The sequence below is a fragment of the Cygnus olor genome, chromosome 1 (assembly GCF_009769625.2).
Source record: "Cygnus olor isolate bCygOlo1 chromosome 1, bCygOlo1.pri.v2, whole genome shotgun sequence".
Taxonomy (NCBI): Eukaryota; Metazoa; Chordata; class Aves; order Anseriformes; family Anatidae; genus Cygnus; species Cygnus olor.
In genome coordinates, this window is record NC_049169.1 from 170,672,016 (window position 1) to 170,699,296 (window position 27,281).

The window sequence follows — 27,281 nt, forward strand, 5'->3', positions numbered from 1 at the left end:
CCATGCTGCAGCCCATGGAGGAGGCTGTGGTGGAGCAGGTGGATCTGCACTGATGGAGGCTGCGGCCTGTGGAGGACTCCTGCCGGAGCAGATTCCAGGCTGGACCTGTAGCCCGTGAATAGGAGCCCACGCTTGAGCAGGTGACCTGGCAGGAGCTGCTGCCTGTGGGGGACCCAGGTTGGAGCAATTTGCTCCTGATGGATGTGGTATGGACACGTATCTGGAGCAGTTCTTGAAGAAGCTGCTGCCTGTGGGAGGCCTGCACAGGATCAGTTTGGGAAGGACTGCATCCCATAGGAGGGACCCCACACTGGAGCAGGAGAAGAGTGACCGAGAAGGAGCGGCAGAGATGAAGTGTTATAGACTGACTGCAACCCCCATTCCCCCATTTCCCTGTGCCTTTGCGGGGGAGAAGATGGAAGAGGGTGCATGGGGGGAAGGTGTTTTTGGTTTCTTTCCTTTGTTTCTCACTTCTGTTGCTTGTTAGTAATAGGCAATAAATCTTACTATCTCCCTAGTCTGAGTCTGTTTTGCCCGTCATGATAATTGTTGAGTGATCTCCCTGTCCTTATCTCAACCCTTGAGCCCTTTGCATTGCATTTTCTCCCCCTTCCCCTTTGAGGAGGGAAAGTGAGAGAGCAGCCATGGTGGAACTCAACTGCCCACCAGAGTAAAACCACCACATGATATTAAATTAAAATTAAGAAGGTAAGAAATTGCAGAGAAGAGTGATAGAAAGAGTAAAGAAAGATGGAAAACCCTAAAAACATACTGTCAGCAGACACAAATATCATACATACAATATACCAAGTTAAATAGCATCTAGGTAGAATGGATATAAACTTTATGGTCTTCAGTGACTGTGTTATTGTTTGTATATGAAAATCTCTTGAGAGAAAGAAGTGGTGGGATAAACCAAGATTATACATTATACAGACTCACAGATGCACACATACTTTAACCTGGTTCCTTTTCTTTATAAACCAGCCAATGTTTCACTGTAAATTAACTATTGATACTACATCTCAACAATTAGATTGATATATTGTGCTCTCTTGTTGAGTTAATATATATTTTCAGTTCAAAATAACTCTCAGTTACCTGTTCTTTGCTAGACTTTCACTGGCAGAACATTCACTGTAAGCAGTAAGACACATTTTTGATTGAACTTGTAAAAGGTATACTGATATTATTAAACCCCAAATTTCCACTGACTGTAATAGGGGTTAGAACACCTAGTACCAAATAGACATTGATGTGATGCTTACCTGTCTTAATGCTGGTTTGAGGTTATTATTTCTTTGTACTGTGTAACAATGACTTATGATATTATAAAATTACTAGTCATGAGATTAACTCATATTTTATACTCAGCATTGCCGTCATCTTCATACTTCAGAAAACATATCTCAGAAACTTTTAATAATTACACCATTTACCTTTTCTCCTCATGGAGCCAAACTATGGAGGGGATAAGGGTGGATAATTTTTCCAACTTGTTCACTCTCTCTTTCTTCTTCACCTCCCCCTTCTCCTCCAGGCTACTTATGATAGCTCTTCAAAACTTTGAATATCCTTGGGATGTTCAAACCAGCATGTTCTTATTGTTATGTCTCTTGAGGTTAAAACTCCAGGTTTTGTTTAAGGCTAAACAACTACTTAGGAATGCCATCCAGAGATCTGTCCTGGAGGCAGGAGAGTTATGAGTGGCAGGGAGTGTGGAAGGATATGGGCAGGCACCTAGAACAGTGGGCACCTCCAGAACTCTGGAACTTTACTCTTGAACAAGTGCAAAATCCTAAAAAATGCTGGAATACTTGAAAATGTTGTGCCACCACCCGAGCAGTTCCAAAGAAAAACAAATCACAGCAACATGCTGCGGCCTGGTTTATGCTTACCAAGCTGCAATCAACATCACTAGAACCCCTGTGACAGACCCTGAGGCCACTCCAACCCCTGTGCCAGGCCCAGCAGTCACTTCAACACCTTCAACAGACCCTGAGGTCATTCCAAAACTCTGTGATGGGCCCTGCAGCCATTCCAACCCCTGCGACAGGCCCTGCAGCCACTCCAACCTGTGTGACAGGTCCCAAGGCTGGGCCAGGGAACCAAACTGTGCCAGTGTCAGTTGCCCCACTATGCAAGATGAGACAATGAATAAGAAAGACATTTTTTTTTCTAATTTTTTTTTTTTTTTAGAAAGCAAAGGAACTCCTACTCAGTCAGGGGAGGAAGAAGAAAAAAAAGTAGGCTACTCCGAAGTTGCTGAGTCATTGGAGGAACAGGAAGAAGAGGAAAATACCATAAAACCATCAATAACTACCTGATGCCTATCCTAGAGTGAGCTACAAGATATGAAAAAAATATATATTTCAGTCGTTGTCCAGGCGAATATAATGTCAACTGGCTGCTCCAGTCCTGGGATAGCAGGGCCAATAGCCTGGAATTAGAGGGCAGAGAAGCCAGGCAGCTGGGATCCCTTGCTAAGCAAGGGAGTATTGAAAAAAAAAATTGGAGAAAGAACACAGATTTTCACCCTCTGGAGGTGTCTCCTGTCAGGTGTGAATGAAAGGTATCCCTTCAAGGAAGGTCTTGTATGTCAACCAGGCAAGTGGATCAGCATGGAGAGGGGTATCCAGTACCTGAGGGAATTAGCTGTGCTGGAGGTGATTTATGATGACCTATGCAACAAACAGTTATCCAAAGACCCAGATGAAGTCAAGTGTTCACAATCCATGTGGAGGAAGTTTGTACGGAGTGCACCATCATCATATGTCATCTCATTAATAGTAATGACCTTAAAAAAAAAAAAAAAAAAGAAAAAAAAAAAAAAGAGTAACCCATGATAGATGAATTGGCTAGGCAACTCTGGCAGTACGAAGAAGGTCTCTCTTCTTCCGTAAAGGCCTGTGTCTTGTCTTCGGTGAACCTTTTCCCAAAGAGGCCCACCTATATATATATAGGAAGAATATATCTTCCTCCTCACCTATATGAAATGATATCTCAGCTATCAGGAGCAAGCATCCTTCTGTTCAAGACAGAAAATATAGTGAGTACATACCACATTCCACCCTGTGGTTTTACCTGCATGACCATGGAGAGGACGTGAGAAAATAGGATGGAAAATCTACCTTGATCTTAGAGGCATTGGTACATGAATTGCAAGGAAAAAACAATCACAAAAGGGGAGTTCTCTGACAAAACTGCTGCTCCAATTTCCAGCAGACAGTCCCCCAGAAACAGTAATGAATACTATGAACAGGACTAGAGGGGCCCTGCCTCCAGCCAGAGGGAGGAAAGGGTCAGTTAGGTTTATTAGACTGTGTGGTTTCGATGGCCTGGTACACCATACATACAGAAGCATAAAGCTTTAATAGACACGGGTGCACAGTGTACTGTAATGCCATCAAGCTATAAAAGGGGCAGAACCCATTTATATTTTGGGAGTGACAGGGGGATCCCAACAGTTAACTGTATTGGAGGCTGAAGCGAGCCTAACTGGGAACAAGTGGCAAAAGCACCGTATTGTGACTGGCCTGGATGCTCCGTGCATTCTTGGCATAGACTATCTCAGGAGAGGGTATTTCAAGGACCCAAAAGGGTTCCGGTGGGCTTTTGGCATAGCTGCCTTAGAGACAGAGGACCTTAAATAGTTGCCTACCTTGCCCGGTCTCTCAGAGGACCCTTCTGTTGTGGGGTTGCTCAGGGTCAGAAGAACAGCATGTGCCAGTTGCTAACACAACAGAGCTCCAGCAGTAATATCGCACCAGCTAAGACTCCCTAATTCCCACCCATAAGGTGATTCGTCAACTGGACAGCCAAGGAGTGATCAGAAAGACTCGCTCACCCTTCAATAGTACTAAATGGCTAGTGTGAAAGTCTGATGGCGAGTGGAGACTAACAGTGGACTATCATGGCCTGAATGAAGTCACGCCACTGCTTAGTGCTGCAATGCCAGACATGCTAGAACTCCAATACAAACTGGAGTCAAAGGCAGCCAGGTGGTATGCCACAGCTGATATTGCTAAAGCATTTTTTTTCCATCTCTTTAGCAGCAGACTGCGGGTCACATTGCTTTTACATGGAGGGGTGTCCAAAACACCTGGAAAAGACTGCCCCAGGGGTGGAAACACAGGAGATACAGATTTTAAGATAAAATCACAGAATCATTAAGGTTGGAAAAGACCTCCGAGGTCATCTGGTCCAACCACCCCCTCTACCACCAATGTCACCCACTAAACCATGTATCTGAGCACCCAACCTTTCCTTAAACACCCCCAGGGATGGTGACTCCACCACCTCTCTGGGCAACCCATTCTAACGTCTAACCACTCTTTCTGAGAAGAAATTTCTGCTAATTTCCAACCCGAACCTTCCCTGGCACAACTTGAGGCCTCCTGAGGCAACCTTGTCGCCCTCTTGTCCTATTGCTAGTTATTTGCAAGAAGAGGCTGACCTCCAGCTTCCCACAACTTGTTTTCAGGCAGTTGTAGCGAGCAGTAAGGTCTCCCCTGAGCCACCTCTTCTCCAGACTAAACAACCCCAGTTCCCTCAGCCACTCCTTATAGGACTTGTGTTCCAGACCCTTCAACAACTTTGTAGCCCTTCTCTGGACATGCTCCGGGCTCTCAATGTCTTTCTTGTAGCGAGGGACCCAAAATGGCAAGATGGAAGTCATGAGATCCCAATGGATGTGATCAACAACAACAACAACAACAGCTATGTCTCCACCAAATAGCAAAAAAAAAAAAAAAGAAACACAAACTTTCCTAGATGTCATGGGTTTCTGTAGCATGCGCATTCCAAATTACAGTCCCAATATAAGCTCACTCTATCAAATATAAGAACAATGATTTAAAATGGGGCTCCTAGCAACAACAAGCCTTTGAACAAATTAAACAGGAAATAGTTCGTGCAGTAGCTCTTGGGTCAGTCCAAGCATGACAAGATATAAAGAATGTGCTCTGCACCACAGCTGGACCCCACCTGGAGCCTCTGGCAGAAAGAGCCTGGGGAAACTTGAGATCAGCCTCTAGGGTTTTGGAGTTGGGGATACAGAGGATCCATGGCCTGCTACACTCCAACCAAAAAAGAGATATTAGCAGCATATGAAGGGGTTTGAGATGTTTTGGAAACGGTTGGTGCTGAAGCACAGCTCCTCCTGGTACTCCAATTGCCAGTGCTTACCTAGATATTCAAAGGGAGGTTTCCCTCTACGCATCATGCAATTGATGTTATATGGAGTAAGTGGGTTGTACGGATTACACAACAGGCTCGAATAGGAAACCCCAGTCACCCAGGAATCCTGGAAGTGATTACGGACTGGTCAGAAGGCAAATATTTCAAAATATCACTAGAGGAAGAAGTGACACGTGTTGAAGTAATCTCACCTTGGATGCCAAAAGGACTGTAGTGGTTTAACCCAGCAGGCAGCTAAGCACCACACAGCTGTTTGCTCACCCTATCACACAGTGGGATGGGGGAGAAAATCAGGAAAAAAAAAAAAAAAAAAGTAAAAGCTTGTGGGTTAATAGAGACGGTCACCCCATATTAACTGTTCAGCATGACATCACGTGGTACGGAATATTGGCCAGTTTGGGTCAGCTGTCCTGGTTCTGTCCCCTCCCAGTTTCTTGTGTATTCCCAGCCTCCTCACTGTCAGGGTGGTGTGAGAAGCTGAAAAGTTCTTCACTTAGTGTAAGCACTGCTCTGCAACAATTAAAACATCATTATGGTATCAGCATTATTCTTATCCTAAACGCAAAACACAGCACCATACCAGCTACTAGGAGGAAAATTGACTCTATCCTAGCTGAAACAAGTACATCTTGACATTAATTATTACTCTGCATTTCTTTAAAAGATTCTGCTATGTAAACATAGACACAATCTGCAACATACTAAGATAACCAAGATATTTAAGAAAGGCTAGCAGAATTGACAGCATCCAAGAATGGCTGAACTCCCTGTACTGGATATCCTAATTCACAGAATCACAGATTCACAGAATCTTCTAGGTTGGAAGAGACCTCCAAGATCACCTAGTCCAACCTCCGACCTAACACTAACAAGTCCTCCACTAAACCACATCACTAAGCTCTAAATCTAAACATCTCTTAAAGACCTCCAGGGATGGTGACTCAACCACTTCCCTGGGCAGCCCATTCCGATGCCTAACAACCCTTTCGGTAAAGAAGTTCTTCCTAATATCCAACCTAAACCTCCCCTGGTGCAACTTTAGCCCATTCCCCCTCGTCCTGTCACCAGGCATGTGGGAGAATAGACCAACCCCCACCTCGCTACAGCCTCCTTTATGGTTTATATTCAGCTGACTATCAACCAATACTCCCAGGTCCTTCTCTGCCTGACAGCTTTCTAACCACTCATCTCTCAGCCTGTAGCGCTGCTTGATAACATTTTACAGTACTTTGTGAAATAAGGATAATTTACAACTTCCCACACCCTTCTATTTTCGACATTTAGCGTTCTACCAGCTATATTCCTGCACAGAATAAATTAAATATTCTCTTAGTAGTAAACACTGTGTCATAAGTGAATAAAAAATGCATGGAGAATCTTTTTCTAAATCTTGCAGACATAATACTCTATGTGGCTAGTTTGTCAATGAATTTCAGAGTCAGTAACACAGAAATAAGTCTGAATCAATATGATGATCTTATGGCCATATGTGGTGGTTTTACCACGCTAGGCAGCTGAACACCACAACCACTCTCTCACTCCCCCTCCTTAGATGAGGAGGGGAAGAAGTAAAGGAAAGAACAACTCACGGGTTGAGATAAGGATGATTTAATTAAAGGAAAAAAAATAATAATTATTAAGGAAAGATTACTATTAATTAAACAATTTAAGTAAACAATTTAACTAAACAATTAACAATTTAACTAAAGGGGGAAAAAAAGGAAAGGGGAAAAGGGAGGGGGAAAGGGAAAAGCTAAACAAAACAAGTAAAGGCTATGTGGAAGTGCAGAGGAAAGAAATTACTCTCTACTTCCCACAAATGAGCGATGCTTGACCACGTCCTTGAAGCAGGGCCTCAACGCACATAGCCGGTGTTCGGGAGGAGGACAGACGTTTTCACAACGAGAGGCCACCCCTCCCCTCTTCCTCCTTCTTCCACCTTTTATTGCTGAGTGTGACATCATATGGTATGGAATATCCCTTTGGTTGGCTTAGGTCAGCTGCCCTGGTGATGTTTCTTTTCTCACATTTTTGCCCACCCCTAGGGGGGTTAGAGAGAGTCCTGATGCTGTGCCAGCACTGCTCAGCAGCAGACACAACACTGGTGTGATACCATTGCTGTTTTAGCTACAAGCGCAGAGCACAGCACTGTGTGGGCTGCTGCAGGGAAAGTTAACATCCCAGCCCGACCCAGTACACCATATAAATTATGCTCTTTCCCTTTTTAGAGAAAAAATTGTGTTTAGAAGTTATTTTGTTGTTTGTTTGTTTGTTTGTTGACTTCATAAGACCTATTGAAATTCTTTGTTAAAATTCTTTGGCTTTTTTGTTCTGCAGGTACTAGGTATTTTGAAGAGAAAACTTTTATTAGCTATGGCTATTTTTTTTCCATTTTTAGATAAATACTTAATATTTGGCATTATTTTTTATCATTCATAGGTATTATTCAATGCAATATGTTGTGATAATTTTTCATGAAAGTAAACCTCTAACCTAGACATCTAATACTATTGTTGAATATTCTAAGAGTTAGACCAAGAAAAGATTTCTTCTTAGAGTTTTCAGGCAGAAAACAGTAACTAAATTTAAAACAAATAAGTTCAAGGACTGGAAAGATGATGGGAGATATTCCCCGGCAACCTATATCCGTCTCTCTCTCTCTCTCTCTCTCTCTCTCAAAAAATAAATAAAATAAAATAAAATAAAATAACAAAATAAAATAAAATATAATAAAATAACAAAATAAAATAAAATAAAATAAAATAAAATAGAGAGAAAAATAGAGGAAAAAAAAAAGAGAGAGAGAGAGAGAAAGAGAGAGAGAGAAAAAAAGACAGAGAAAAACATATCCTGGGCTACATCAAAAGAAGTGTGGCCAGCAGGTCAAGACTGGTGATTGTCAGCTCTGTACTTGTGAGACCCCACCTGGAGTAGTGCATTCATCTCTGGGGCCTCCAGCACAAGAAGGACATGGACATATTAGAATGAATTAGAACGAGTCCAGAAGAGGGCCACAAAGAAGATCAAAAGGCTGGAGTACCTCTCCTATGAAGAAAGACTGTGGAAGTTGGGGTTGTTCAGCCTGCAGAGCAGAAGGCTCCAGGGAGACTTTATAGAAGCTTTCCAGTATTTAAAGGGAGCCTACAGAAAAGCTGGGAAGGGACTCTGCCAGGGAGTGTAGGGATAGGACAATGCATAATGGTTCTAAACAGCAACAAAAAAAATAGATGTAGATTAAATATTAGGAAGAAATTCTTCATAATGAGGGTGGAGAGGCACTGGACCAGGTTGCCCAGAGAAGCTGTGGGTGCCCCATCCCTGGTATTGTTAAAAGCCAGGTTGGATGGGTCTTTGAGCAACCTGGTCTGGTCAGGAAAAAAACTGGCATTACAGCATCCGGGAGAGCGAGGAGTGAGAAACAGCCCTGCATACACCAAAGTCAGTGCAGAAGGAGGGTGGGAGGTATTCCAGGCACCAGAGCAGAACTTCCCTTGTGGCCTGTGGAGAAGCCCATGGTGGAGCATGTTGTCCCCCTGCAGCCCATGGTGTACCATGGTGGAGCAGATCTCCACGTTGGCACCCATGAAGGAGCCCATGCTGAAGCAGATAGAGGTGGCCTGAAGGAGGCTGCACTCCATGGAGAGCCCCTGCAGGAGCAAATTCTGGACCAAACCTGTAGCCTGTGGAGTGGAGCCCACACCCATCTGGTGGGAGCTGCTATCCTTGCGGAACTCATACTGGAGCAGTTTGCTTCTGAAGGATGGACCACATGGTACGGACCCTCATTGGAACAGTTCTTGAAGAGCTGCTGTTTGTGGGAAACCCACATACGATTAGTTTGGGAAAGATGGCATTCTATGGGAGGGACCCCAAGTTGAAGTAGGAGAAGAGAGTGACCATGAAGGAGCAGTGGAGACAAAGAGTTGTGGACTGATCACAACCCCCATTTCATGTTTCCCCTGAGCACTTTCCAGCATATTTTCTCTCTCTTTAACTTTGAGGTGGGGGAGTGAGAGAGCAGTTGCGGTGAAGTTCAGCTGCCCATCAGGGTAAAACCATAACAGTGTGTTATCAACATTGTTTTCATCCTAAATCCAAAACACAATACCAGACCAGCTACTAGGAAGAAAATTAACTCTATCCCAGTCAAAACCAGAACAGGTGTTCAGAACTTTGTAGGTGATTATCAACATTTTGTGAGTATGTAATCTTACAGTTTATCAGAATATTGTTGATTCTAATTCTGAATGTGTAGTTCAATGACTTCTGTTGTGTTACCTGCCATTAATTAATCATTTAGCTGCTTTGATCCCAGGTTGACTTGACCTATGTGAACAGAATAGCTTTTCTCTGCAACAACTTAACCAAAGAGAGGGATGTTTCTCAGAGTATTCTGATTCACTGACAAAGTTGATTTTGAGCCCAAGCAGCCAAATCTCCAGGAAGGAGAAGAGGCACTCAGAGCCCTAACCATAGTTCACATACTGTTTAGATCACTTGACAGTGTGAACCAAAGCCCAATTCATAGGTACAATTGCAAGATTAATTTCAAAGATGAGTTTGTGATATGAACTAAAATGCTTGTGTGGTCATGTTCATGAATACCTTAATTTTCTCCTGTGCATTCTGTTGCTTCTAAAGAAAAAATCACCTGTGGTTCTGGGAATGTTATAGCTGAGGAGTTCTCCAAGTAGTAAATGCAGAGGAGCACAGGCCTTTGTTTGCTCCTCCACACACACAAATGTGCCCCTTCAGCATGTACATGTTTATCAGGATAAATGTAGCTAAGACATTACCAGAGTTCAGAGAAGCAGTCCATAAGCCTGTCAGTGCATTCAACAGAGAAAGTTGGCTATGTGGTTTGATATAAGCACCCACAAAAATCAACTAACAACAATGTAAAAAAATAGTGAGGTTTTGGGGAATCTATTGATGTTTGATCTTCAGCTTCCAATACAGTTAGCTGTTGGGATCCCCCTGTCACTCCAGAGATACAGATGAGTTCTGCCCCTTGGTGGCCTGATGGCATTAGGGTACACTGTGCGCCCGTGTCCACTAAAGCTTTATGTTTCTGCGGTTCCGGTGTGCCAGGCCATTCAATCCACACAGTCCAGTAAATTCGGTTATCCCTCTCCTCTACCTGGCCAGAGGCAGGGCCCCACTAGTCCTGGTTGGAGCATCTGTCAATTAATTCTTCCAAATGTGAATCAGAGGTCTCTTTGTCGGGGTCAGGAGTAATACTAGCCCTTCTACTGCCTCTTGGGGACTGCCCAACAGAAACTGGGGCAGCGATCCTCCTAGGGGCCTCTTTTCTTTCTGCTGTATTTCCTTTCAGCTCACGTACCCGAGCAGCTAGGGCCGAGGTCGGTTCACAGTCCCACTTCCTCATATCTTCCCCACAGTCACGTAAATAAAACCACAAGGTACCCCATGGTGTGTGTCCCAGATTCTCCCTTGCTTGAGCCGGTAAATGCTGGCACTTAATGGCTGAAAGATTCTTCCATCTAGGTGAAGAGGAAGTTATGTGTTCTTCTAACCGTTGGGACAGTCTCTCCACGGCTGAAACACAGGCCTGTATTGGTGCAGAGAGATTTTCTTCATATTTATGTTTGGACACACTATCCACTGTTGGCCCCATCCCCTCATCCCAATCCATTGCAGCCAGTGTGCTGGCATGTGATGAGGGTGCAACCTGTACAAACTTCTGCTACATGGATGCTGTGCACTGGACTTCATCAGGGTCTTTATGTGTCTGGTCATTGTGCAAATCACTATAAATCATCTCCAGCACAGCTAATTCCCACAGATGCTGGAGACCTTTATCCATAGTGGTCCACTTGCCTACTTGATATACAATATCTTCCTTATGGGGATACCTTTCTTTCACAGCTGCCAGGAGTCACTTCCAGAGGCTGAGAACCTGTGCCCCTCTCCCAGTTACTCTATCAATGAGCCTTTCTCTAGAGAGGGATCCCAGCTGCTTGGCTTCACTGCCTTCTAATTGTTGTCTATTGGCCCCAGTGTCCCAGCATCGAAGCAGCCGGGTGAGGATGTGCTCACCTGGATGACGACTGAAATTCTTTCGTATTTCTCGCAACTCACTCAGGGATAGGGATCAAGTGCTTTCTGATTCATTTATGATTTTGGTCTTTTCTCCCTGATGTTCTTGTGATGACGCTACTTTAGAGCTGCCTGCCTTCTTCTCTTCTCCCTCCTCCTTAGGATGAGCTTCTTCCCTTACTAAACGAGCTGACTTCCGTTTCCATTGTTTTGTCTTGAGTATAGGGGCGACTGATACCATAGATGGTTGGTCCTCTGGGGTGGTCACAGTGTGTGTTATCTCGTCATCGGATTTAGAATCTTCCCTATCCCCTTGAGGGTGCTGGGCAGTGTTAATTGACATTTGATAGGCGTAAGCCAGACCCCAGCAGAGTGCAGCAAGCTGGTGGAGTTCTCTGGTATTGCCAGGGTCAGGGCATACGTCTTTCAAACATTCTATCAGGTTTTTAGGATTTTGCACTTGTTCAGGGGTGAAGTTAAGAACCATTGGAGGAGAAAACCATGACAGGTACCTGCCCATATCCCCCCACACACCTTGCCACCTACAACTACTTTGTCTCTGGGAAGGTCCTTGGACGATATTCTTAATGAATTGTTTGACCTTATGGAGGAAGAAAAACAGTAGAACTAGTAGTAGGAGGATAACATCCAACCAAGGGTATCCAAAATACTCAAAGGCTGCTGCAATTAGCCCACAGGGAGAGAAGAAGAAGGCACCACCCCCGATATTATTCACAAATTGACTGCTAGGGGAGAAAAAGAAGGCAGTGTAATTCTTAATATTTCCAAAAAGATAATCTCCAGGAGACCAGAATGATAACAATGCAGGGCCTGAGTACCAGACGAAACTGAATGCCAGTATGTTACAGCACAGCATGATAAAGAAACCAAACACAGATTTCAACACGTTCTCTGATCGGATATAGAGGAAAAAAGAGAACAGAGAATGGACTACATACAACATAGTTACACAGAAAAATATTAACAGCAAACCAAACATAGTGACTAGCAAGTATGTTAGTTATAAATACTTTAATCAATTCTACTGTTATCTCAACCCTCGAGCCCCACGTTGGGCACCAAAAAGGACTGTGGTGGTTTTAATCAGGTGGGCAGCTGAGCTCCACCACAACTGCTCTCTCACTCCCCCCCTCCTCAAAGAGGAAGGGGGAGAAAATACAACACAAAGAGCTTGAGGTTTGAGATTAGAATGATTTAATTAAAGGGAGAGGGAATGGGGAGAAAAAGAAACAAAAGAAACAATAAGGCCACACGGAAGCACAGAGAGAAAGAAAAAAAAGTTATTCTCTACTTCCCATCAACGAGCAATGTTCAGCCACGTCCTGGGAAGCAGGGCCTCAAAATGCGTAGCAGTTGTTCAGGAGGACAGCCCCTTCCCCCACGAGAGACCCCCTTTTTATTGCTGAGTGTGACATCGGGTGTTATGGAATATCCCTTTGGTTGGTTTAGGTCAGCTGCCCTGGCGATGTCACTTGCCCACCCCCAGCCTGCTGGCTCTTGGGGGCTTGGAGGGAGTCCTGGTGCTGTGCCAGCACTATGCAGCAATAGACACAACACTGGAGTGATACCAGTGCTGTTCCAGCTACAAGTGCAGAGCACAGCACTGTGTGGGCTGCTGCAGGGAAAGGTGACTCCATCCTAGACAGACCCAACACAACTGGATGCTCATTTACAAGAAGGACCAGGAGGACCTGGGGAACTACAAGCCTGTCAGTCCGACTTCGGTGCCAGGGAAGGTTATGTATCAGACCATCTTGAGTGACATCACAAAGCACATACAGGACAACCAGGTGGTCAGTCGTAATGGGTTTATGAAAGGCAGGTCCTGCATGACTAACCTATCTTCTACAACAAGGTGACCCACTTAGTGAATGAGGGAAAGGCTGTGCATATTGTCTACTTGGACTTTAGCAAAGCATTTTTTATGGTTTCCACAGTACTGAATACAGGTCCCACAGCATTCTCCTGGAGAAACCAGATGCTAATGGCTGGGATGGATATACTGTTCACAGGCTAAAAAACTGTCTGGATGGCTGGGCCCAAATGGTTGTTGTGAATGGAGTAAATCCAGTTGGTGGCTAGTCACAAGTGGTATTCCCCAGGGCCCAGTACTGGGACCAGTATTGTTTAATACTGTTGTCAGTGATATTGATGAGGGGATCAAGTACACCCTCATTATGTTTGCAGATGACACCAAATTAGGTGGGATTGTTAATCTGCTTGAGGGTGGGAAGGCTCTGCAGAAGGATCTGGATAGGCTAGATTAATGTGTTGAGTCCAAGTGTATGACACTCTAAAGACTAAATGCCAGGAGCTGTTGCAACAACCTTATGCAGTGGTATAGTGTTGGTGAAAACTGTCTGGAAAGTTTTCTGGCAGAAAAAGACCTGGGGGTGCTGGTCAACAGGTGGCTGAATATGAGCCACAATTGTGCCCAGGTTGCCAAGAAAGCCAATAACATCCTGACTTGTGTCAGAAATAGTGTGGCCAGCAGGACTAGAGAAGTGATTATCTCTCCCTTTACTCAGCACTGGTGAGACCACACCTTGAGTATTGCATTCAGTTTTGAATGTAAAAAGGATATTGAGTTGCTCAAGTGTGTGCAGAAAAGAGCAACAAAGCTGGTGAAGGGACTAGAAAACAAGACATATAAGGAACAGCTGAGAGAACTGGGTTTGTTTAGCCTAGAGAAAAGGAGGCTGAGGGGGGGGACCTCTTCACTCTCTACAGCTACCTGAAAGGAAGTTGTAGTGAGGAGGGCATGGGTCAATTTTTTAAGGTGACAAGTGATAGGATATGAGATAAACAATCTCAAGTTGTGCCAGGAGAGATTTAGGCTGGATATCAGGAAGACTTTCTTCACAGAAAGGGTGGTTAGGCATTGTAACAGGCTGCCCAGGGAGGTGGTATAGTCCACATCCCTGCAGGTACTTAAGAAATGTGGATGTAGCACCTAGGGGCATGGTTTAGCAGCAAACTTGGTAGTTAGGTGGATGGTTGGGCTTCATGATCCTGAAGGTCTTTTCCAACTTAAATGATTCTATGACTAATGCTTGTTTGTTTCCTTAGGAATATGAATTAATTTTACAATGATAGAAAAAATCCAGTGAATCTTTTGGAAAATTAGTAACTAACATATCTATTGATGTGTTTTTTAATCAGCAGAAAAAATAAAATTAATATGCACAAAAGAAAAATAAAAGGCTTAAATAAAAGGCTTGACACAAATAAATAAAAGATAAAATAATGTCCATTATTCTTGACAGAACAGCTAATTCTAGTTACCTACTGCTAGGCACATGAAAGAGAAGGAAATCATCAGGAGTGGTCAGCATGGATTCACCAAGGGGAAGTCATGCTTGACAAATCTGATAAGCTTCTATAATACCCAGGTGGATGGAAAAGGTGAAAACAGGTGGTATTTTATATCTAGACTTCGGTAAAGCCTGTTAAAGGCCTTACCAAAGTCCACCATAAGATCCACCACTGTGCACCATAAGATTCTCAAAGACAAGGTGTTGATGTATGGGCTGGATGGACAGACAGTGAGGTAGATTCAAAAATGGCTGAATGGTTTAGTCCAGAGAGTGGGGATCAGTGGAACCAAGTCTAGTTATAGGCTAATAACTGATGGTGCACTCAGGGGTCAATACTGAGGTAAGTCCTGTTCAACAACTTTGTTAACGATCTGGATGATGGGGCAGGGTGTACCCTCAACAAATTTGCAGATGCCACAAAACAGTGAAAGTTGTGCTGCAATTCAGAGGATCCTCAACAGCCTGAAGAGGTGGGCTGACAAGAACCTCATGAAGTTCAACAAGGAAACTTGCAAAGTCCTGCATCTGGGGAGCAACAACTCCAGGTACCAGTACATGCGGGTGGCCACCCAGATGAAAATCAGCCTCACAGAAAAGGACCTAGGGGTACTGGCTGGCATAAAGTTCAACATGAGCCAGCAAGGGGGCCTTGCAGCACAGCATTTAACAGCTGTATTAGGCACAGTATTGCCACCAGGTCAAGGATGATGATCTTTTCCCTCTATTCAGAACTGAGGTGGCCTTACCAGGAGTACTGTGTCCAGTTTTGGGCCCCCAGTACGAGACAGACATAAACACATTAGAGGCCAACAAAGGGCCTCCAAGATGATCAAGAGACTGGAGCACTTGCCCAAGGAGAAAAGGCTGAGAGAGCTGGGACTGTTCAGCCTAGAGAAGAGAAGGTTCAGGGGTCATCTTCTCAGGGTGTGGTGGTTTTACTCAGGTGGGCAACTGAGCTCCCCTGGAGCAGCACAGGGGAACAGGGAACAGGGGCTACGGTCAGTCTATAACACTTCATCCTTGCCAATCCTTCACAGTCACCCTCTTCACTTGCTCCACATGCGATCCCTCCCACAGGATGCCATCTTTCCCGAACTGATCCTGTGTGTGCTTCCCACAGGCAACAGCTCTTCAAGAAGTGCTCCAAATGTGGGTCTGTACCACATGGTCCACCCGTCAGGAGCAAACTGCTCCAGCAGGGGTCTCCCACGGGCATTAGCTCCTGCCAGTTCACCTGCTCCTGTGCTATTCCTTCTCCACAGGCTACAGCTCTGGCCTGGAATCTGCTCCAGTGGGGGCTTTCCGTGGGCTGCAGCCTCCGTCAGGGCAGATCCACCTGCTCCTCCATGGGCTGCAGCGTGGAAATCTTCTCGGAAGTCGTATAACATAAGCTGCAGGGGGACAGCTTGCTTCACCATGGTCCTCTCCACAGGCCACAAGGGAACTTCAGCTCCAGTGCCTGAAGCACTTCCTCCCCCTTCTTCTTCACTGACCTTGGCATCTGCAGGGCTGGTTCTCACTCCACACTCTCTAAGCTGCTGTTGCACAGCAGTGTTTTTTTTTTTTTATTTTTTTCCCCTTTCTTAAATATGCTCTCACAGAGGTACAGCCAACATCACATTGGTTTGGCACTGAGCAGCGGCGGGTCCCTTTGGAGACGGCTGAAACTGGTCCTTATCTAGCATGGGAAAGCTTCTGAATTCTTCTCACAGAGGCCACCCCTGCAGCCCCCAGCTACCAAAACCTTGCCATGTAAACCCAATACACAAAGATATATAAAGACCTGAATGGTGGGTGCAAAGAGGAGAGAACCAGAGGACAGGGTCTTTTCAGTGGTGCCCAGTGCCAGGAGAAAAGGAAATGGGCACAAAATGAAACACAGGAATTGCCATCTAAATATAGATGGAACACTTTTTTTTTTTTATTGTTAGGGTGAGTAAGTTCTGACACAGGTTTCCCACAGAGATTGTAGAATCTCCCTCCATGGAGATCTTCAAAAGCTGCCTGGTAACCTGCTCTAGGCATCCCGCTTGAACAGGGGAATTGGATGAGATGACCACCAAAGGACCCTTCCAACCACAATTGTCTGTGATTATATTTCTCACCAACATATTTTACTACTTGGTAATTTAAGAAAAAAAAAAAAAAAAAAAAAAGTAAGGTATACCTTTACTAATGGCCTGTATTTCTGAATTTATTTATGATAAAAATACTGAACTTAATAGCTGAAGTTACACATACATGTGACAGTTAGAAGGGTACAAACAATGCATATAAAATCATTTCTAACTTTGAATTAAATTTCCTTTTTGTACTATATAATCCAGAGGGTGATGACGATTTATCTAGTAGCATAGCCAATAATTAGTCATTTCTAGGATGATTTCCTTCTGCCTTTTAACTATTATCAAAGTTATTTTAATCTGTCAGCATTTCTATTGTGATATTTTAAATAAGGTAGTATACTTCAATATGTAGTCTTCACTCTATTATTAATGATTGCATCAAAGTTAAAAAAAGCTAGACATACATCTTAAAAAAGGCATCAGCAGAGTAAGAGTTTTATAAACTATTACATATATATTAAAGGTTCAACAAATACATTTACTGCAGTACACTACAAGTTTTACAGAACTTATTAACAGGTATCAAATGGTTCAGGTCTACTCTTCCTAAACCCGTTGTGGTTTAGCCCTGCTGGGCAGCTAAGCATCACGCAGCCCCACAGTGCAGAGAGAGAGCCCCACTCACTCTCCCCACAGTGGGACTGGGGAGAGAATTGGGAAGGTGAAAATTCAAGAACTCATGGGTTGAGATAAAGACAGTTTACTAGGTAAAGCAAACACTGTGTGTACAAGCAAAGCAAAATGAAGAAACAATTCGCGACTTCTTTGCTCGAGGGAAGGAAGGCTCTGCAGGAGGATCTGGATAGGCTGGACCGATGGGCTGAGGTCAATTGTATGAAGTTCAACAAGGCCAAGTGCAGGGTCCTGCATCTGGGGCACAACAACCCCAAGCAGCGCTACAGGCTGGGAGACGAGTGGTTGGAAAGGTGCCTGGCCGAGAAGGACCTGGGAGTATTGGTTGATAGGCAGCTGAATATGAGCCAGCAGTGTGCTCAGGTGGCCAAGAAGGCCAACAGCATCCTGGCTTGCATAAGAAACAGAGTGGCCAGCAGGTCTAGGGAGGTGATTGTGCCCCTGTACTCGGCTCTGGTGAGGCCGCACCTCGAGTACTGTGTTCAGTTTTGGGCCCCTCGCTACAAGAAGGACATGGAGGTGCTCGAGAGAGTCCAGAGAAGGGCAACGAAGCTGGTGAGGGGTCTGGAGAACAAGTCTTATGAGGAGCGGCTGAGGGAACCGGGGTTGTTTAGCCTGGAGAAGAGGAGGCTCAGGGGAGACCTCATCGCTCTCTATAGGTACCTTAAAGGAGGCTGTAGAGAGGTGGGGGTTGGTCTATTCTCCCACGTGCCTGGTGGCAGGACAAGGGGGAATGGGCTAAAGTTGCACCAGGGGAGGTTTAGGTTGGATGTTAGGAAGAACTTCTTTACTGAAAGGGTTGTTAGGCATTGGAACGGGCTGCCCAGGGAAGTGGTTGAGTCGCCATCCCTGGAGGTCTTTAAAAGACGTTTAGATGTAGTCCTTAGTGATATGGTTTAGTGGAGGTCTTGTTAGTGTTAGGACAGAGATTGGACTAGATGATCTTGGAAGTCTCTTCCAACCTAGACGATTCTGTGATTCTGTGATTCCCATCAGCAGGTAGGTGTTCAGCAACTTCCAGGAAAGCAGGGCTCATTAAATAAAATGGTTACCTGGGAAGACAAATGCCTTCACTCCAAATGTCCCCTCTCCTCCTTCTTTCCCCCAGCTTTTATTGCTGACCATGATGTCATATGGTATTGAATAAAGGCTAAAGCTCAACCTGGCCGTTGTGGTAAAAGACAACAAAAATGTTTTTACAAATATATTAACAGTAAGAGGAGGGCTAAGGAGGATCTCCATCCTCTCTGGATGCAAGGGGAAACATGACTACTGAGGATAAGGAAAAGGCCAAGGTTCTCAATGCCTTCTTTACATCTGTCTTTACCAGTCAGATCAGTTATCCTCGGGTTACTTAGCTTCCTAACTCTGAAGGGGGATGGGGTTGTAGTTGGGCTTGCACCAGTGGGGCAGCGCTCTAGCACTGATGAAGACCGGGAGGCCTCCCACCCCCTTAGGGTGAAATTGGCATGCTCAGTTCACTCCCTGAAAAGTCTGCACACTAATGCACACAGCATGGAGAATAAGCAGGAAGAGTTAGAAATCTGTGTTCGATCAGGAGATTATGATCTGGTGGCAATTACAGAGACATGGTGGGGCAGCTCACATGACTGGAATGTGGTCATGGGTGATTATGTCCTCAGGAAAGACAAGCCATCAAGGGAAGGTGGTGGAGTTGCTCTTTACATGACAGAGCAACTACAACATATTGAGAACCATTCAGGGGTGGACAAGGAGCGAGTTGAGAGTCTGTGGGTGAGAATTAAGGGGCAGGCTGGCATGGGTGATACTGTTCTGGGTGTTTATTACAGGCCACCAGATCAGTATGAGGAAGTCGATGAGGCCTTCTACAAGCAGCTGATAACAGCCTCGCAATTATGCGCCCTGGTTATAGTGGGGGATTTTAACTACCCTGATATTTGCTGGAAGGCCTACTCAGCCAGCCAGCCACAGTCCAGGAGGTTCCTCCAGTGCACTGATGATAACTTCCTGATGCAAATGGTAGATGAGCCATCTAGGAGAGGAGTGCTGCTGGATCTTATTCTCACTAACAGTGAGGGTCTGGTTCACAGAATCACAGAATCGTCTAGGTTGGAAGAGACTTCCAAGATCATCTAGTCCAATCTCTGTCCTAACACTAACAAGTCCTCCACTAAGCCATATCACTAAGGACTACATTTAAACGTCTTTTAAAGACCTCCAGGGATGGCGACTCAACCACTTCCCTCGGCAGCCCATTCCAATGCCTAACAACCCTTTCAGTAAAGAAGTTCTTCCTAATAGACAACCTAAACCTCCCCTGGTGCAACTTTAGCCCATTCCCCCTTGTCCTGCCACCAGGCACGTGGGAGAAAAGACCAAACCCCACCTCACTACAGCCTCCTTTAAGGTACCTGTAGAGAGTGATAAGGTCTCCCCTGAGCCTCCTCTTCTCCAGGCTGAACAATCCCAGATCCCTCAGCCGCTCCTCATAAGACTTGTTCTCCAGACCCCACATCAGCTTTGTTGCCCTTCTCTGGACTCTCTCGAGCACCTCCATGTCCTTCTTGTAGCGAGGGGCCCAAAACTGAACACAGTACTCGAGGTGCGGCCTCACCAGAGCCAAGTACAGGGGCACAATCACTTCCCTAGACCTGCTGGCCACACTGCTTCTTATACAAGCCAGGATGCTGTTGGCCTTCTTGGCCACCTGAGCACACTGCTGGCTCATATTCAGCTGCCTATCAACCAATACTCCCAGGTCCTTCTCGGCCAGGCACCTTTCCAACCACTCGTCTCCCAGCCTGTAGCGCTGCTTGGGGTTGTTGTGCCCCATGTGCAGGACCCGGCACTTGGCCTTGTTGAACTTCATACGGTTGGCCTCAGCAGTGAAGGTTGAGGGCGGCCTTGGTTGCAGTGACCATGGATGGAGTTCAGGATCTTATGTAGCAGGAACAGAATACCAAGCAGAATTGCAACCCTGGACCTCAGGAGGGCCAACTTTGGCCTTTTCAGGCAATTGCAAGGGGAATCCCACAGGAGGGGAAATGAAGGTAAAGGGACCCTAGATAGTTGATTAGCATTCAAGGACTGCTTCTTCCAAGCTCAAGATCAGAGAGCATACCAACAGGTAGGAAGTCAAGAAAGGGAGCCAGGAGTCCTGCATGGTTAAACAGGGAACTGCTGGGCAAACTCAAATGGAAGAGGAGAGTCTACAGATCATGGAAGGAGGGGCTGGACACTTGGGAGAAATATAAGACTGTTGTCAGAGGATGTAGGGAGGCAACTAGGAAAGCTAAGGCCTCCTTAGAATTAAATCTTGCAAGAGGGATCAAGGACAACAGAAAGGGCTTCTGCAAATACATTGCAGATAAAACTAACACTAGAAGCTGTCCTGGTTTCAGCTAGGATAGATTTAATTTTCCTCCTAATAGCTGGTATGTTGCTGTGTTTGGGATTTAGGATGAGAATAATGTTGATATCACCCTGACGTTTTAATTGTTGCAGAGCAGTGCTTATACCAAGACAAGGACTTTTCAGCTTCTCACACTGTCCTGCCAGTGGGTGCAGCAGGGACTGGGAGGGGACAGAACCAAGACAGCTGACCCAAACTGGCCGAAGGGATGTTCCATACCATATGGCGTCATGATGAACAATTAATATGGGGTGGCTGGCTGGAGTGGGGGTACCAGCTGCTCAGTGATAGGCTGGGCATCCGTCAGCGGGTGGTCAGCAATTGCGTTGTGCATCACTTGTTTTGTACATATTATTATCAGTAGTATTATTATCATTATTATTATTATTTTCCTTTCTTTTCTGCCCTAATAAACTGTCTTTATCTCAACCAAAAGTCTTTCATTTCTTTCTGATTCTCTCCCCCATGCCAGAGAGGGAGGGGGGAGGGTGAGCGAATGCCTGTGAGATGCTTAGCTGCCAGCTGAGTTAAACCACAATAGAGGCATTGTAGGCCTACTGATGAATGAGGTGGGTGCCGTGGTGATAGAAGATACAGAGAAGGCAGAGTTACTGAATGTTATCTTTGTCAATACTGCTGGAGGCTGTCCTGAGGAGCCCCATACCCCTGAGGCCCCAGAGGAAGTCAGGATAAAGGAGGAGTTTGCCTCTGTTGATGAGGACTTGGTTAAGGACCAATTAAGGAATCTGGCCATCCATAATTCCATGAGTCCTGATGGGCTGCACCCGCCAGTGTAGAGGGAGCTGGTGGAAGTCATTGCTAGGCCACTCTCCATCATCTTTGGTAAGTCATGGGGAACGGGAGAGGTTCCTGAGGACTGAAGGAAAGCAAATGTCACTCCAGTCTTCAAAAAGGCCAAGAAGGAGGACCCAGGTAACTATAGACCTATCAGCCTCACCTCCGTCCCTGGAAAGGTGATGGAACAACTTATCCTTGGCATTGTCTCTAGTCATATCAAGGATAAAAGGGTCATTAGAGGCAGTCAACATGGCTTAACCAAGGGGAAGTCATGCTTAACCAACCTGATAGCCATTTACGAAAACATAACCAGGTGGATAGATGCTGGTAAAGCAGTGGATGTAGCCTATCTTGATTTCAGTAAAGCATTTGACACCGTCTCCCACAGCATCCTCACAGCTAAACTGAGAAAGCATGGTCTGGACGATTGGGTAGTAAGGCAGACTGTGAACTGGCTCAAAAAAAGAAGCAGAGTTGTGGTCAATAGGACTTAGTCTAGCTAGAAGCCTGTATCTAGCGGAGTCCCTCAAGGGTTTGTACTGGAACCAGTACTATTCAATATCTTCATCAACGACTTGGATGAGGGAATAGAGTGCACTGTCAGCAAGTTTGCTGATGACACTAAACTGAGAGGAGTGGTTGACACCAACCTCTTCTTCTTCTATGACCAGGTGACCCACCTGGTGGATGAGGGAAAGCCTGTTGATGTAGTTTACCTAGACTTCAGCAAAGTCTTTGACATGGTCCCCCACAGTATTCTCCTGGAGCAGCTGGGCAGCCCATGGCTTGGACACTCGTTGTTGGGCTAAAAACTGTCTGGATGGCTGGGTCTGGGGAGTGGTGGTGAATGGAGTGCTGCAATGCCTGGCTATCGGCTCTTCAGGAGGGACAGGCAGCACAGAGGGGGTGGTGGCGTGGCTCTCTACATTAGAGAATCTTTTGATGTTGTGGAAATCCAGGCTGGGAATGATAAGGTTGAATCCCTGTGGGTTAGGATCCGCGGGAAGGCCGGCAAGGCTAGCATCCTGGTCGGGGTCTGTTATAGACCGCCGAACGAGGATAAGGAGACGGATGAGGAGTTTTATAGGCAACTGACAGAAGTTGCAAAATCGTCGGCGCTTGTCCTTGTGGGGGACTTCAACTTCCCGGATATATCCTGGAAACACAACACGGCACAGAGAAAGCAGACTAGGAGGTTTCTGGAGAGCGTGGGAGATAGCTTCCTGACGCAGCTGGTCAGTGAACCTACCAGGGGTGGTGCCCCACTAGACCTTCTGTTCACAAACAGAGAAGGACTGGTGGGAGATGTGGTGGTCGGAAGCTGTCTTGGGCAGAGTGACCACAAAATGGTAGAGTTCTCTATTCTTGGAGAGGCCAGGAAGGGGACCAGTAAAACTGCTGTATTGGACTTCCGGAGGGCTGACTTTGAGCTGTTCAGGACGCTGGTTGGCCGAGTCCCTTGGGAGGCGGTTCTGAAGGGCAGAGGAGTCCAGGAAGGCTGGGCGCTCATCAAGAAGGAAATCTTAACGGCACAGGAGCGGTCCGTCCCCACGTGGCAAAAGACGAGCCGGCGTGGAAGAAGACCGGCCTGGCTCAACAGAGAGTTGCGGCTTGTGCTTAGCAGAAAAAAGAGGGTTTATAATCTTTGGAAAAAAGGGCGGGCCACTGAGGAGGACTACAAGGATGTAGCGAGGCTGTGCAGGGAGAAATTTAGAAAGGCCAAAGCTCATCTGGAGCTCAACCTGGCTACTGCCATTAAAGACAACAAAAAATCCTTTTACAAATATATCAATGCGAAACGGAGGACTAAGGAGAATCTCCATCCTTTACTGGATGCGAGGGGAAACCTAGTTACTAAGGATGAGGAAAAGACTGAGGTGCTTAATGCCGCCTTTGCCTCAGTCTTTAGCGGCAATACCGGTTGTTCTCTGGATACCCAGTGCCCTGAGCTGGTGGAAGGGGATGGGGAGCAGGATGTGGCCTTCGCTATTCATGAGGAAATGTTTGGCGACCTGCTACAGAGCTTGGATGTGCGCAAGTCGATGGGGCCGGATGGGATGCACCCGAGGGTACTGAAAGAACTGGCAGAGGAGCTGGCCGAGCCGCTTTCCATCATTTATCGGCAGTCCTGGCTATCGGGGGAGGTCCCAGTTGACTGGTGGCTAGCCAATGTGACGCCCATCTATAAGAAGGGCCGGAGGGCAGACCCGGGGAACTATAGGCCTGTCAGTTTGACCTCAGTGCCAGGAAAGCTCATGGAGCAGATTATCTTGAGGGTCATCACGCGGCACTTGCAGGGCAAGCAGGCGATCAGGCCCAGTCAGCATGGGTTTATGAAAGGCAGGTCCTGCTTGACGAACCTGATCTCCTTCTATGACAAAGTGACACGCTTGGTGGATGAGGGAAAGGCTGTGGATGTGGTCTACCTTGACCTCAGTAAGGCTTTTGACACCGTTCCCCACAACATTCTCCTCAAGAAACTGGCTGCTTGGGGCTTGGACTGGCGTACGCTTCGCTGGGTTAGAAACTGGCTGGATAGCCGGGCCCAGAGAGTTGTGGTGAATGGAGTCAAATCTGGTTGGAGGCTGGTCACTAGTGGTGTCCCCCAGGGCTCGGTACTGGGGCCGGTCCTCTTTAATATCTTTATCGATGATCTGGATGAGGGCGTCCAGTGCACCCTCAGTAAGTTTGCAGATGACACCAAGCTAAGTGCGTGTGTCGATCTGCTCGAGGGCAGGAAGGCTCTGCAGGAGGATCTGGATAGGCTGGACCGATGGGCTGAGGTCAACTGTATGAAGTTCAACAAGGCCAAGTGCCGGGTCCTGCACATGGGGCGCAACAACCCCAAGCAGAGCTACAGGCTGGGAGATGAGTGGTTGGAAAGGTGCCTGGCCGAGAAGGACCTGGGAGTATTGGTTGATAGGCAGCTGAATATGAGCCAGCAGTGTGCTCAGGTGGCCAAGAAGGCCAACAGCATCCTGGCTTGTATAAGAAGCAGTGTGGCCAGCAGGTCTAGGGAAGTGATTGTGCCCCTGTACTCGGCTCTGGTGAGGCCGCACCTCGAGTACTGTGTTCAGTTTTGGGCCCCTCGCTACAGGAAGGACATGGAGGTGCTCGAGAGAGTCCAGAGAAGGGCAACGAAGCTGGTGAGGGGTCTGGAGAACAAGTCTTATGAAGACAGGTTGAAGGGACTGGGTTTGTTTAGTCTGGAGAAGAGGAGGCTCAAGGGAGACCTTATTGCTCTTTACAGCTACCTGAAAGGAAGTTGTGGGGAGATGGGGGTGGTCTTCTTCTTGCAGATAGGTAGTGATAGGACTAGAGAGAAACTTCTCCAGTAGATATTGAGTTTGGAAATTAGGAGACATTTATTCTCAGAAGGAGTAGTTGGGCATTGGAACGGGTTGTCCAGGGAATTGGTGGAGTCACCATCTGTGGGGTTCTTTAAGGAAAGAGTAGATGTGGTAGTTAGGGACATGGTTTACTGGGAAATATTGGTAGTAGGTGGACAGTTGGACTAGATGTTCTTCAAGGTCTTTTCTTAATGATTCTATGATTCTGTGTTCTGCCTGCAGAAGGAAAGCCTCTGCAGAGATGTCACTGCAGCCACTCATTACTGAAAGGGGGCTTATAAAAAAAGATGGAGAGCAACTTTTTGCTCAAGCAGACAATGACAAAACAAGACGTGTTGGAACTAGATGATCTTTAAGTTCCTCTCCAACCCAAGCCATTCTATGATTCTATCATCTATTTCTAACCCATAATATTAAGAATATGTACTACATAAATTTGGTGTAAACATGTTAGCTGTAGAATTAACTGTTTGTTTGTTTGTTTGTTTCTAGGATATTTTATTAGGTTTTCATTGGTTCTCAGATAAATGATAAAAACTTATATTTTAAATTCAACATCGTATACATTAGTCTCTGAAGAAAATTGCAACCTACTTGCTTATAATAAACTGGAATAACCTGTAAAGTAATAGAGAATAAATTAATAATAATTACTAATAGTAATAGTAACAATAACAAGGAGGTAGGATTTAAGAAATTGTATTGAAATATTAATATATTTTAGCAGACATAAATTCATTCCCTAATTTTGAATATTAATCATACAATTCTAGCCACAACATTTTTTTTTCTGATCAGCATAATAAAAAAATCCTGTTTCTTCTTTCATATTTGTCTTACTGTAGCATAGCATATCTAATACACACTTAATTAGTGATGATTTTCTGCATAAACAGAATCAGTCAGAACCTACCTGTTAGCATGTATTCATTTTTATGCAAATGATTTTACTTTTTAAATTTAATTTAAACTTACTTTATTTATTTTTAAATATTGCATTTAGGTTAAAAATATCACGTGGAACTCCACCCTGTAGACTGAAACTAGTGCTTCAAATCTTCACAACAGAAGTATCTCAAAAATATAAAATATGTATATAATGTACAACTTCTATGGGTCTGTTTCTTTAGAATGTGCACTTGTAGAAACTTGTAGACATCACAGACTTTTTCTTCAGCTGCAAATATAAGTAAAACATATCTATCTATAATTTTGCTATAGATAATATAATCCTTTTGAAGGATGCCTATATTTAAGTACACTCTGTTAGGACAGAATATGTGAGATAACTGGAAATAGAGATAGCAGTTTTGATGCCTGAGATATTTTTGGCAAGTCAACAGAAACAATGATAGAAAGCTTACATAGCATAAATTTGTTTAAACAGTTATGAGATTTAGAATTCCTGTAAGCTATTCATTAGTAGCAAACTACTCAGAATGACAGTGAAAATCATTTAAATTTATAGGCCATTAATAAAAAATCAATCTTTCATTAGTTTTTGTTTGTTTGTTTGTTTGTTTTTTAATTAAAAAAAAAAAAAAAAAAAAAAAAAAAAAAAGACTAACCAAATCTTCTGTGGAAAGTGGAAACTGATCATTGAAAAGATCCTTCAGCCCAAATCACTGCAGTGGTCCCCAGATAATAGTATCACAATAGATATGCTTCATTTTTCATGTAACTTCAGGTATTAGGTTAATCCTGAAAGGCTGATGTATCTGTGATCTGATGTGGTCTAAAAATCCTATATGCTTTCTTTTAGTAAATCAGGATATATTCCCTGAAAAAAAGGATTATAAATATTAAAAACAAAATAAAATAAATCAATATATTGATTTTGGTAGTGACATATTTAACTTACTTCTTGAACATCTGGTCCAATTCTTATACATACAATATTGAAATACAGGGATTCATTTCCTTCATTTCTACCTCCTCCTTTTCACATAAGTTTTATCACAAACTTCTGTTGTGGTTTAACAGCTAAGCTCCACATGGCTGTTTGCTCACCCTCCCCCATCCCCCAGTGGGATGGAGGAGAAAATCAAGGAAAATAAAAGTTTATGGTTTGAGATAAAGACATTTTAATAGGACAGAAAAACAAATAAATAGTACTAGTACTAGTACTAGTAATAATAACGTGTACAAAACAAGTGATGCACAACGCAATTGCTCACCACCCACTGACCAATGCCCATCCCTGAGCAACAGGTCCCCCCACCCTGGTCAGCCACCCCATATTAATTGTTCAGCATGACATCTTATGGTACGGAATATCCTTTTGGCGAGTTTGGGCCTGCTGTTCTGGTTCTGTCCCCTCCCAGCTCTTTGTGCACCCCAGCCTCCTCACTGGGAAGGCAGTATGAGAAGCTGAAAAGTCCTT